Source organism: Piliocolobus tephrosceles, chromosome 10, assembly GCF_002776525.5.
Source record: "Piliocolobus tephrosceles isolate RC106 chromosome 10, ASM277652v3, whole genome shotgun sequence".
Classification (NCBI taxonomy): Eukaryota; Metazoa; Chordata; class Mammalia; order Primates; family Cercopithecidae; genus Piliocolobus; species Piliocolobus tephrosceles.
The window spans coordinates 97764224-97778372 of NC_045443.1; the positions used below are offsets into that span (position 1 = coordinate 97764224).

The following is a 14149-nucleotide window of genomic DNA, read 5'->3' on the forward strand; positions in this document are numbered from 1 at the left end:
ATGCTAGCCCCAACCTCTGCTATGTATGATACAGGAGGTGGCCCTATCACTGGAATATACAAAATGTTACAGCTACAGTATGTACACTGAGGAAGGGGGGCCACCCCAGAGCTGTGCCCTCACCTGGTCTTCATTAAGCCCCATTGTCCTGCCTCAGCTGCCTCTCTGAGTAAGAAGATGGGAGCCCCCCTAAGGAAAAAAATTGCTTTGGTGAGAGTTAAGGAGGCCATCAGGCCTCCTCCAAACAAGCCAATTCTATGAGCCTGACTCCGAAAATAATCATCCAGAAATTTGAGTCAGCTCTGGCCAAGGTGGCAAAGGGTCTGCATGTCTGCCTCCCCCTGATTAGACACGGGTCTTACTTTGCTACTATAAGGGTATAGGGGTGACTGGGAATAGGTGACTGGGAATGGGTGACTGGGACATGATGGGGATGGAGTGGTGTCTGGCCCCATACTTCTCCAGGCTTTGCTGACAGTGGCCCGTGTTTTTTTTTTTTTTGAGATAGAGTTTCACTCTTGTTGACCAGGCTGGAGTGCAACGGCACAATCTTGGCTCACTGCAACCTCTGCCTCCCGGGTTCAAGCGATTCTCCTGCCTCAGCCTCCCCAGTAGCTGAGATTACAGGCATGCACCAACACGTCCGGCTAATTTTGTATTTTTAGTAGAGACAGGGTGTCTCCATGTTCGGCAGACTGGTCTCGAACTCCCTGACCTCAAGTGATCCACCCACCTCAGCCTCCGAAAGTGCTGGGATTACAGGCATGAGCCACCGTGTCCGGCTTCATAACTTTTCATAACTTTTATAACTTTTATCCCATAACATTTTAAATCCCATAACTTCTTTAATCCCATACATGTTTTAAAAATCCCATACCTTTTTAAATTTTATTTTATTTAGTGGCCTTTTAGATTATGGTGATCTTCACCTCATTTCTACCCGTCTCTCCACATTAGACAGGGGTCTTATGCTCGCTTCTGTAGGGGTAAAGGGTTGACTGGGAAGAGGTGGTAGGGACACGGTAGAGGCAGAGCCTCCGGCCCCACTTCTCCAGATTTTGCTGACAGTGGCCGGCTTTTAGATGATGGTGATCTTCACCTCATCGTTCTCAACATTGGTACAAAAAAGGAATGCAAAGGCTGCTGCCCAAGCTTGGGTGCTCCCGGAGGTTCTGCATCTCATAAAGCAGCTGTATGATCTGCTGCTCAGTGGGATTGCCGCAGGGAGAACCCTTCCCTGCCTCTCCTTGCACAGGCTCCCCGCTGCTGGCAAGGCTCACCTCACAAAGATCTTTGGAGAGAGGGAGGCAGGGCGCTGTGCGAGCCCTCCCCTGGTTCCTGTGTGCCCACCCTGCCTGAGGGCTCTACTCACTACCCTGCTTGTCGGCAGCCCCTGGAGTGGGCTCATCAGCAGGGTTCTGGACAGCTGCCAGGGATCTGCCATGCTACTCGTTGTAGTTGCTCACAAGCCGCAACGCCAGCTCCAGCAGCTTCACCTGGAGGGAGGGGTACTCAGCTGCTCTGCCTGTGCCTGAGCCCATCCCCACCCCCACTCCTGCAGAGATATTCCATGCCCTACCTTCATCTCTCCCCTTGTCCTGGGCCAGCCTGCTGATGCACTTCTTCTCCCGGTGCTGCTCCTTCAGCACTGCCCTCTGGCTCTGGTACAGTGCGACGCACTCTCCTACCGGAGGACAGGGCTCAGACGCTGGGGCCCCTCTGACCGATGTGCAGCTCTCCTTGCTGTGCCCTGGCTTCCCACTCCCCAGTGATGTCTGTCTCTCCAGACAGCTAGATGAAGCGATGTTCCAGTTCCTCCACCCTCTCCTTCGAGTCCACCTTCTCCTGCATGAGCTCCATAAAGCGGCTCTGGAGCCAAAATAATGGGGTCACATTAAGGCAGCCACCTGCCTGCCCCCAACCCTTTTTGGCCCATGCCAGGAAAGACTCACTCACCTACAGCCTCTCCATGGCCGCCTGCAGGGCCCAGTGGGTCTCCCCACACATGGAATCGCCCCCAGTTCCTGGGGCTGGGGCTGCCACCTCAGGTTCCTTCTGGGCCAAGGCCAGCAGATGGGCCATGCGCTGGCAGTGCACTCCTTCAGCTGCCCACGTAACCGTGCCTGCTCCTCCTCGGCACTAGCTACAGCTGAGTTGAAAAATGCCCCCTGCAGGCAAGAGGTACACATTCTTATAGGGGGATACACAGGACGAACAGGGCAGGGAAGTGGAGAGCAGTCCTTGCCTTGGGGGGCCTCAGACGGTGCACCTGTTAGTCACAGGTGAAATGGTGTCTGACCACTGGCTCCCAGGGAAGGGGTGAGGGTCCAGAGAAATCAGAAGGCCGGGAACCCAAGAGCAGAAGGGGGTCTGGAAGGGACCACGGAGGGAGGCAGCAAAGGTGGGGCAGGGGGAATCAGGCTCACCATGGCCTTCTGGCTCTCTAGGTCCTCCAGGATGCTCTGCGTGGGCTGAGGCACCTCCACCTCCTCCTCACTGTCCAGTCCATCTCCTGTTGGGGGTGGCCAGAGAGGTCCTCAGACAACCCAACAAGGGTAGAGTGGGCCCACCTCTGCCCCCACTCTCACTGTGTAACCCCGGGCCAGTCCCTCCCTAGTGGGGAATGAGCAGCTGTTCTTTATTTTGAAACGGAGTCTCATTCTGTTGTCCAGGCTGGAGTGCAGTGGCGCGATCTCCGTTCACTGCAACCTCCGCCTCCTGGGTTCAAGCAATTCTCTGTCTCAGCCTCCCGAGTGGCTGAGATTACAGGCGCCCACCACCACACCCGGCTAATTTTTGTATTTTTAGTAGAGACGGGGTTTCACCATCTTGGCCAAGTTGGTCTTGATTGAACTCCTGACCTCGTGATCCACCGGCCTTAGCCTCCTAAAGTGCTGGGATTACAGGCATGAGCCACCATGCCCGGCCTCATTATTTTTTAAAGAGCCAAGATCTTGCCGTGTTGCCTAGGTGCAGTCCCACTATCAATAGGCACGGGAGTTCTGACCTGCTCCATTTCTGACCTGGGCCAGTTCACCCATCCTTAGGCAATCTGGTGGTCCCCTGCTCCCAGGTCACCATATTGGTGCCGAACTTAGTGTGGAGACCTGGTTGGCATAATGACCAGCTGTTCTAAAAGTCTGTTCAACTCCTCAATCCTGTGCTGCTAACAGTTATCCCTTCCTCCTGGAGCTCTCTCCTCTTTCTGTGAGCAGTCTCTGCTACCTTCCCCAGGTAGAGCCATGAGGCTCAACTGGGCCTGAGGCTGCTGGTTCTGCTGGCTGAAAGCTTCCAGGCACTCCTAAGGGGCCAAGAAAGAGAGTGAGAAGGCACAGAGGTTGCCAGGTCATTCCCCTCAGGGCCCTGCCCTGAGCAACTCCCTCACCTGGGTCTCCCGTAACTCTTGGCAGGCCATCTTGGCCACTGCTTTGCTTTGAGCTTCCTGCTGCTGCAGCTGGTCCGCGAGCTGGGTCCACAGCAGTAACTGGTTGTGCAGCCCCTCCTTCTCAGAGGTCAGCTGCTGATAGGTGGCCACATACTGCTGCAGGTGACTCAGGTACTGGTCTTGCTGCTGCTGCTGCAGACTAAGCCTCCTAGCTCTTCAGCTCCATCTGCAGAAAGACCCTGGGCGTGAGGGCAGGTGGTGGCTGGCCCATAAATGGGGTAGCAAGGTCACTGTGTGGCTCTGTTGCCTACCCAGGACCCTGGCCCCTTTGTTCCAGGCCTAAGTGACTATCTCCCTTTCCCAGAGTCCCATGCCTCCTTCCCCAGCTGCAGGGGTCTGTCCTGTAGACCCCGGCTGCACGGCAGATGAATAACATACTCACACTGATATTTAGTGACAGAGCAGCTAAGGGGCCAGGCCACGCACAGAAAGAGTTGTGGCAACTGCAGGCCTCAACTAGCTGGCCCTGACGGTATTTATTCAGCACAGGCTTAATGACAAAGGCTTTGAGTCAACACACCTGTGGGTAATTAACTTTGCCGACCCACCCCCAAGTAGCGCACAATCATGCACCTGCGGATAATCAAAGGTTGGTCTTAGAACCACATGAGTAAACAAGCTATTCAGCTACACTCCCGGACATTCCCATGTTATTTGCTCTATTGTTATCAACTCAAGATAAAGGGGATTAGGGGTAAAAAGGATTTCAGAAAAAAATCCTTTACTAAAGTTATGCGAACCTTCTGGCCTTCCAAGAAGGTTTGTGTCTATATCCTATAACTTCATCTTACAATTTTTCCAACCACACTGACTGATCCCCTATATCTCCCCCTTTTCTGTTTTTTGCATTCAGTCTTGTTAGCTGGAGAGTACAAGTGTGTGCAACAACTGGTCTGTCAGTAACGGTGGTCATTGCTCTTATTCCGGCTTTGCATCCTAATATTAGTAAATAACATAAGACAAACATGAGTGTGATTAGCAACATTCTTTTCCACTCAAGGAGTGACGCCCAGGAGCAGTGGTCTATCCAGGAGAGATGATCTTGCACACCCTTCCATATGGCTGTTTGTTGAGTATGTAGATAGATCTACAGTATGAAGGGATTCTAAAATTGTATTTTTAAGTTGCCTTATGTCTTCTGTTAAATTGTCATGAAAGGTTCCATTCCCCAGAGGTGTTGTTTCACCTCATCCCAACTATGTATTGATTGATTCCATGGTAGGGAAGTGACACAGATATGATTATGCTCCCAGTCGCAGTTTAACTGCTGTTGGAATGCCAGTGCATCTTGTCGCTCCCCCACATATTCCAAGGACAGCCTCAAGGGCTTGCAGGTGTGCAAGAATCTTTTGATCTATACCTTGCTGTAAGAGAAGCTCATTAGTAACATTTCTGGCCAAATTATCTACAAAAGCAGCTGTTTTTACTGATTCAGTAATAGATACTACAGCCACACTAGCAGTTGCTAGGATGACCATGGCTGAGACTATAAAGGCTACACGTGTGCCTATGAATCTTTTGGGTCTGACCTGGGACAGGGCACGTTCTAAGGTGGCAAGGGCAGAGGAACCTTGCCAATCGCATGTCAAATTGACTGGTGGAAATGCCTCAGATTGTCTCCTTAATACCATGACTCCAGTAATATTTAAATTATATATTGTAATTAGTAATACATGAGGCGAACCAAGTCTGTCCCTGCACCTGGGTCACAAACGTGGAGTTTTGGGGTATAACAGAAATATTAGTTTCTATAAAGAAAACATATGGGCCGGGCGCGGTGGCTCAAGCCTGTAATCCCAGCATTTTGGGAGGCCGAGACGGGCGGATCACGAGGTCAGGAGATCGAGACCATCCTGGCTAACACGGTGAAACCCCGTCTCTACTAAAAATACAAAAAACTAGCCGGGCGAGGTGGCGGGCGCCTGTAGTCCCAGCTACTCCCGAGGCTGAGGCAGGAGAATGGCGTAAACCCGGGAGGCGGAGCTTGCAGTGAGCTGAGATCCGGCCACTGCACTCCAGCCCGGGTGACAGAGCAAGACTCTGTCTCAAAAAAAAAAAAAAAGAAATCCCACTAAAATTATGTAGAGGGATAAAAAAAGAAAACATATGGATGGGTAGTGCAAATCAGGCACTGATCAGTGTGATTATGAATAAAGATTATAGTATAGTTGTGACTGGAATTATGATATGTCCCATGCCAGGTGTCAAAGGAAGTGCTAAGATGTCCCAGGCACCACAAAGTGTCTTGGGGTGGCATAGACTTTACTAGGTGTCTGAAATATCCACCCCCACATTGGCCCAAATCATAGGGGAATGGGACGTGGCTACAAAACTGTGATTGATGCCATGATGGATGAGGACATCAGTAAGGCTTCCCTGCAAATGGCTGTGGGACCTCCAGTCTAAGATGTTACAATTGCCTAACTGGAGGATATGGGCTTTTTCCCCATGACAGACCTCCCAGCTAAAGTGGAATCCATTACTTTCCCAGCTTTGTTCTTTAGCACAGGAAGGAATGTTTGGGAAAGTCGCATTGATTGCATCGCCTGGTTTGAGGCTTGAGGCTACCTGCAGCTAGGAATGTTAAGACATTTCCTTTGTCATGATGTAGCCATAAGTGTGTTTGGGCAGGTACACAGTAAGGGTTAGACCCTTTATAACTTATACACAGTGGGAGGATAGTGGAATGATATGTAGTGTTACCTGGCACCTTAGTCTAAAGTGTGCCATTAATGAGGGACCCCACTGGGGGTAAATCTATCCCTCCTAGCCAAGCAGTTATGTTATTAAAGGCTGAGAAGGCGGTGTCTGCCCAGGTGACAGGGCGAAAGAAAGGTGAATCTAAGATATGAGCCCAACAGAGTGTAGCAGGTATAGGTTGCAGACAAAACAAGAGCATATGAAGGATCAATACCCTATGTGAGTTGCAACGTACAACAGAGAGCATAGCAAGGAACAGATTATCTGGAGTGAATGGTGTCTGTGTCCAGAGCAGGATTCATTCAGCCTCCTGAGTTGCCTTCTTCAGCATCCCACAGGTAATGTCCAGGGCTTGTGTCGTCCGAGGAAGCCACATCATCCAGGGCAGCGAGTCCTGTAGGGTCACTTCCTTCATTTCTGGTACCAGGTTGGGTCCTGGCCACATAATGGTATGGTTTGATGCATCGTGCTGGAATCCAAAGAGGACCTGAGGGGGTGTGAACACAAGCATACCCTCTTCCCCACGTTAACAATTCATTTGGACTACCCCATACATTACTGTTTACATCTTTCCATAAAACTGCAGTTTTATGTCTTAAGAGGTTTTAGCAAAGTGCTTTTCTACAGTGGATTGAAATCCATCTACATTTAAAAAATTAAGGGTAAATAAGGCTTGTGCCAATAGTGTTGCAAGGTCCTTACCCATACTCCCCTGTTTTGTTTTTTGAGCATATTTTTAAGGGTGGAGTGGGCACATTCTACTATGGCCTGTCCTTGGGGATTATATGGGATGCCTGTGGAATGCTGGATGTTCCACGTGTGACAAAATTGTTGAAATTGTGAGCTGGCATAAGCTAAACCATTATTAGTTTTAATTTTTGTGGGTTGCCCCATAAATGCAAAAGTTAAAAGAAGATGTTTAATGACATATCGAGTAGACTCTCCAGGAAGGGCATGTACACTAATTAAATGAGAATTGGTATCAATGGATACATGTACATATCTAAGTTTTCCAAATTCAGGGATGTGTGTAACATCTGTTTGCCATAACTGATTAAGTTCCAATCCTCTAGGGTTAACACTTGTTGAAGGAGGGGACGTGCCTGTGAGCTGGCAATCTTGGCATTGCAGGATAATTTGTTTAGCCAGCCTCTGGGTAAATTGAAATTGTTTAGACAAGTTTCTCTAGTTTTGCCGGAAAAATTGATGCAATTGGGTGGCTTGGTCAAGCAGTGATGTCACAACCTGAAGGTATGCTTGATCATTGCCGTAAGTCAATGGGCCAGGCAGTGAGCTGTGGCCCTGAATGTGTGTAATAAAAATAGGATGTGTACACTGATCTAGCAATTGCTGAAGTCAAAGAGCACACAGGGTGGACTCCAGAGTGGACTTAGTTAGGGCTGTCTGAAGGTTCTGCAGTAAATAAACAGAATAAGCAGAGTCACTAACAATATTGAGGGGCTGAGTGGAAAAAGTTTCCAAAGCCAATATCAAGGCCCCAACCTCAGCTCTCTGAGTGCTAGTAAATCCAGATCGAGTGATGGAATTATGTGGTCTCTACCAGACTGCTGCTTTTCCATGTTTACTAGAACCATCAGTAAACAGTGTTAAAGCATTTATGGGGAAGTGAACTATTTTTGTAGGGAAAATCATAGCAGTATGATAAACTGAAGGAGTTAGCAGGAATGACATGCTCTATTTGACCTGTGTAATCAGAGAGTGCTATTTGGAAGTCCATCGATAAGGGCAATACTGCTTTGAGTTGCTTTTTATTTAAAGGAATCCTGATGATATCAGGATCACAACCTAGTAAGTGACTGCATCATCTGCAGCCTGAATATGACTTTACTGATTAACTGGATATAGGGAGATAGTGTTTTAGTCTCGGTATGTGAGCAAAAAACCCCATGCTAGAAAGCATAGCTCTGGAGCCATCTGTCCTATTAACCCTGTAGTGGAGTGTTTAGTGGGAAAAATAAACAATTGAACAGAATATTTTGGATCTATGAGATTTAGTTGTCTTTGAGAAATAGCCTATTTCTTCCATCTTTTTTTTTTTTTTTTTTTTTTTTTTTCTGCAGGGGTTAAATATCTGAGAGAATCCAGGGCTGTGTTGCCCTTTAAGATAGAAAACAAGTTTTGCAGCTTATAAGTAGGAATGCCCAAGGTGGGGTGAAGCCAGTTAAAATTGCCTAGTAATTTCTGATAATCATTTAAGGTGTGTAAGTTGCTAGTATTTAACCTTTTGAGATTTTACTGACCAGGAAGTAAGTATGTACCCAAGATATTTCCAAGGAGAGGACATTTGTGCTTTTTCAGGTGCAATGATTAAACCACTCAGCTGTACATTCTTTATGACAGAGGTATATAAACTTAAAAGCATTGGCTCTGTTGGGGCTGCTAGTAGAATATCATCCATAAAATGAATAACCTTGCAATCAGGAAATTCTTTTCTACTGGGGAACAAAGCTTGATTTACATGATACTGACACATGGCAGCACTGTTTAGCATTCCTTGAGGAAGCACTTTCCAATGAAATTGGCAAGCTGGCCTTTCATTATTGATAGCTGGTATTGTAAACACAAATTTTTCTCTGTCTTGCTTTTCCAGGGGAATAGTGTAAAAGCAATAGTGGCCATTATTAGACAGAGGTGTTTTAAATTCTTAAATTGTACTTAAATCTCAGCAGAGAATTATAATCTGGGATGTCACTTGTATACAAGGAACACGTGAAATTTTGCCGTGGGCCACCTGCGGAGCTGGGGCATCTAGCACGTGGGTCCCAGGGTGGCGGCCATGTTGCACTTGTGCTGCTTTTTGTCTGTGCCGCCTTTTGTCTGTGCTGCTCCCTCACCCTGCTGCCACTGGGCAGATGCTGCCAGCCGAGTGGACCTTCGTGCACGCCTCCTGCCCCTCCCTAGCAGGCCAGCTCTGGTGTGCTGGGCCTGGCTCCTTGTCACTGCTACCTCTGTGCAGGCCGAGTTCCTGGAAGCACTCGCTGGCTCCAGGTCTGCGAGCTTCCTTTGCTGCCAAGCATTTCCTTCTGCTTACCACCAGCTTGGCCACACGGCTTCAACCTCTAATGCTTTTTCTTAACTTTTTATAAATGTTAAAAGAAATAGGTTTATATACCCAATTGCCTTGTCAACCTTGCATTACCAGGCAGGCTAAGAGCTCCCCTTTTAATGCCTCTTGCCTAAGAAAGGGTCCCATAGCTGTAGCATAGCTCTTGTCTTTTTTCCTATTTATTGCAGGAGGGGGCCCAGGCAAAACCTCCATTTCCTCTTCGTTATTTTGGTCTGGTGATATCAGGGCTGAGCGAAAAGGAGGTGGTAAGGCAGGTGACGGTTCCTCCTCCTTCCCCCTTTTTAGGCTCTTCTGTGTATAACAGAGCCAGGGTCACCCTAAGGCCCATAGTGTTAAAGATGATACTGGGACCTGTTGCCCGTGCGCATGATGTTGATTAAGATCTCTTCCCCACTTGTTGCCAGAGCTCTACGTCTAGCATTCCTTTTTCTGGGAACCATGAGTTATGTGAGACAATAGTTTGCATTAGGTCCCTTAATTGAGCCTGTGAAACTGAGGCTCCACTAGCTTTAAGCAGCTGTTTCAATACTTTTTTTTTTTCTTTTTTGAGACAGAGTCTCGCTCTGTCGCCCAGGCTGGAGCACAGTGGCCGGATCTCAGCTCACTGCAAGCTCCACCTCCTGGGTTCATGTCATTCTCCTGCCTCAGCCTCCCAAGTAGCTGGGACTACAGGCGCCCACCACTTCGCCCAGCTAGTTTTTTGTATTTTTTAGTAGAGACAGGGTTTCACTGTGTTAGCCAGGATGGTCTTGATCTCCTGACTCCTGATCCACCCGTCTCAGCCTCCCAAAGTGCTGGGATTACAGGCTTGAGCCACCGCGCCTGGCCCAGTTTCAATACTTTTATATACTGTTTCTGTTAAGCTGATAACTGTTGTCCCATGATGAAACCCTAGCCTGAACAATCCCCCCAAACTTGGAAATTCCCAGTGGGCATCAATGGCTTACTGACTGCACAGTTCTTTTCATCTTTGTTTCCGAGGGGTCCATTGTGATCCTTCACAGTGTGCCTCACACAGGGCACCACTTGCAAGGGTCTATCCTGCAGACCCCAGCTGCACGGCAGATGAATAACATACTCAGAGATTGATATTCAGTGACAGAGCTGCTAAGGGGCCAGGCCACGCACAAAAAGTTATGTGCCTTGACTAGCTGGCCCTGAGGGCATTTATTCAGCACAGACTTAATGACAAAGGCTTTGAGTCAACACACCTGTGAGTAATTAACTTTGCTGACCACCGAGTAGAGAGCAATCATGCACCCATGGATAATCAAAGGTTGGTCTTAGGACCACATGAGTAAACAAGCTATTCAGATAAACTCCCCCACATTCCCATGTTATTTGCTCTACTGCTATCAACTCAAGGTAAAGGGGATTAGGCTGCTTTCAGCCAAATCCTTTACTGAAGCTGTGCAGACCTTCTGGCCTTCCAAGGTCTGTGTCTATATCCTATAACTTCATCTTACAATTTTTCCAACCACATTGACTGATCCCCTACACCCAGCCTTAAATCTCACACCCTTCCTCCCACCATTTAAACTAGGCCATAGACTGATGGAAAAGCAGAGGGAGCCAACCTCCATCTGCTAACTGTGCCACATGCCTAATGCTTTCCACGTATTATCTCATTTAATCCTCAGCACCTCTGCGAGGAAGGTGCTAACTTCCCTTTTAAGGTAAAGAAACCGAGACTTAGAGATACAAAGTAGTTGAATGGTGCCCAGGGGAGCCAAGGCCAGAATCTAGTTTGACTCTAAGGAGCCTTTTATACCACCATCTCTTTCCCTATGTTTGGGGGGCTCCATGACTCTAGCTGGGATGATGATGTTCAGATCTGGGAGGAGCCCACCACTAAAAGTCAGAGATCAGGAAGCAAGAAACAGTCACAGGACTGCCCTAGAGGGTGCTGGGGTCACCTGTCCCCCCAGGCCAGAGCTGCCTCTGGCCTCACACCTCCCCTCCCTAGAGGCTGGTGCCCGCCTTCCAGCTCTTCTTGGATGGGGCAGTGATACCGTCTCCTTTAGCTTGCCCAGCTTCTTTCCCAGCTCCCTCTTTACGTGCTATTCCAACTGCATTGCACTGGTAATCTCCATGTTCTCGTTAGTCCGGACAGAGAGAAGCAATCGGCAGCCATCCACTGCAGCTGGAGACCCTAGAACTTGGTGTCTGCCTCCCATGGCACCAGGAAGGGTGGAGGCAGGTTAGAAAAATCATTCCCTCTTCCCCACAGCCATCAGAGCAAGGCTCTGAGTCACAGGTACCTTCAGAAGTACCATCTCACATTAGGGGTACACTGCCTCATTTTATAAGCGGGAAAACAAAGGTCGGGAGGGCTAGGGAGGAGGGCAGGCTCTCCTGATGGGGTCACGCACCAGCTTTACGAGTCCGTTCTGCAGCTCAGACAGCTGCTCCTTGAGCTTGTGGTTCTGGGTGAGCATACGACTGATGGTGGTGCAGTCATTCTGCATGGTCTCCAAGATTTGTCTGTGCGACTCTGCCTGCTCCCCCAAGAGCTTGGCCACCTGCTACAGCTCCAGCAGCCTCTCCTCCACTCCTGGTTCGGATGACTGAAGCCCTCAGTGTCTTGCTCCTGGGCTTGGAGCTGTCAGACTCTCCAGTTCCTTCTGTAGGTGGTCAGCCTCTGCTTGTAGCTTCTGCTCCACCTTGGAGGGCCCTGCTTGGAGTTCCAGGGGGCATGGTTCAGGTAAGAAAGGAAGCGACAGTAAGGGCCTCTGAATTCTCAAAAAAAAAACCCTCCTCTTGGTCCACAGCTCCTTTCAGGCTCCCCAAACTTGACCTCCCTGCTAATGATTTCTTGCACCCGAATATTAGCCAGTCTTCTAAGCCACTTTCTGAGAGAGACAACTGTGGATGGCTGACAATGGGCATGCTTCCCTCTTTGCTGAGGGAACACTGAGGCTCATGGAGATTATGAGACTTGCCAACTCCTGGCACAGACCTCTTTCCTTCTGCCCCAAAGCCCTCCATCCACCCACCTCCCTGAGGCATTCTAAGCCACCCCCACAGCACTCTGACACCAGTCCTACTCCCAGGTCACCACAGCCCCAGCTTAGCCATTTGGTTACTCAGTTCAGCCAAGCTCATTTCCAGTTCTTATACCCAGCTCACGCTATGCTCCTTCTCCTCTCTCAATGTGCACACCTGCCCAAAATACAGCGGGAAAGGGCCCTGAAGAGAGGGGCTGATGGCTGGATGGGCTACCATCTCCCTCTCTGACCCTGCCGCCACATAGCCTAGACCCATGATCACCTCTGGCTATAGTCTTCCCATTTTACAGATGCCTAGAAAGATCAAGTGATCTATTTAAGGTGGGGGGCTGAAGGGTCAGGTCTCACCTGCTCTGACATCTACTGCATCCTCTGCTGCCACATGGCACCCCCTCCTTTCAGATTTCCAGCATACGTCTCTCTCTCTCCATTTGTAGTTGTCCAACTGACTCCATTACCTTCAAGAATGGGGACAGAAGTTATGAAGGGCTGTCACTGGTCCTCACCTGCTCCTGGCCACCTGGGGTCATCTTCCTTCCACGTCCCTCCCCTGCAAAGCCTCACCTGCCCCAGGTGTGCTTCCAGCTATGCCCGCTCCTCCATGGCCTGCGGTAACTGCTGTTTAGCATCAGGACCTTCACAGTGCCTTGAAAACTAGATAGTGAAGAGTGAGAAGTTTAGATTCGGGGAGACTGGGCCATTCCAACAGTGCCCCTTAAAAGGGCTAGGGCTAGGCTCAATGTACAACTCAGTCAATACAACTCTGCTGTCAAGTTTCTTTGTTTCAGAAATAAAAAATTAAATAATTTTAAAAAGATCTGAGGCTGGGCATGGTGGCTCACGTCTGAATCCCAACACTTTGGGAGGCTGAGGGAGGTGGATCGCTTGAGCTCAGGAGTTCAAAACCAGCCTGGGCAACATGGCGAAGGCCCGTCTCTACAAATACAAAAATAAGCCAGGCGTGGTGGTATGTGCCTTAGTCCCAGCTACTTGAGAAACTGAGGCAGGAGGATCGCTTGAGCCTGGGAGGTAGAGGCTGCAGTGAGCCAAGATCACACCACTGCACTTCAGCCTGGGTGATAGAGAGAGAGAGACCCCATCTCAAACAAACAAACAAACAAACAAACAAAACCTCTACTCTCTATTATTACCCAAGAAATAGTGGAAGTATTGGCTTGAACCTCAGATGGAAATAAACAGACTCATTAGCTAGCCATATAAATGTAATTTATAAAATAATGGTTTTCATCTATAATGCTTTTTTTTTATTATTATACTTTAAGTTCTAGGGTACATGTGCATAACGTGCAGGTTTGCTACATATGTATACTTGTGCCATGTTGGTGTGCTGCACCCATCAAATCGTCAGCACCCATCAACTCGTCATTTACATCAGTTATAACTCCCAGTGCCATCCCTCCCCCCTGCCCCCTCCCCATGATAGGCCCTGGTGTGTGATGTTCCCCTTCCCGAGTCCAGGTGATCTCATTGTTCACTTCCCACCTAGGAGTGAGAACATGTGCTGTTTGGTTTTCTGTTCTTGTGATAGTTTGCTAAGAATGATGGTTTCCAGCTGCATCCATGTCCCTACAAAGGACACAAACACATCCTTTTTTATGGCTGCATAGTATTCCATAGTGTATATGTGCCACATTTTCTTAATCCAGTCTGTCACTGATGGACATTTGGGCTGATTCCAAGTCTTTGCTATTGTGAATAGTGCCGCAATAAACATACGTGTGCATGTGTCCTTATAGCAGCATGATTTATGATCCTTTGGGTATATACCCAGTAATGGGATGGCTGGGTCATATGGTACATCTAGTTCTAGATCCTTGAGGAATCGCCATACTGTTTTCCATAATGGTTGAACTAGTTTACAATCCCACCAACAGTGTAAAAGTGTTC

General features: G+C 48.7%; 1 pseudogene; it reads right to left on the reverse strand.

The window, feature by feature from the left end:
* Positions 1-1791: 1791 nt before the first annotated feature.
* LOC111521395 overlaps positions 1792-14149 on the reverse strand; it is a 23153-nt pseudogene continuing 10795 nt past the window's right edge.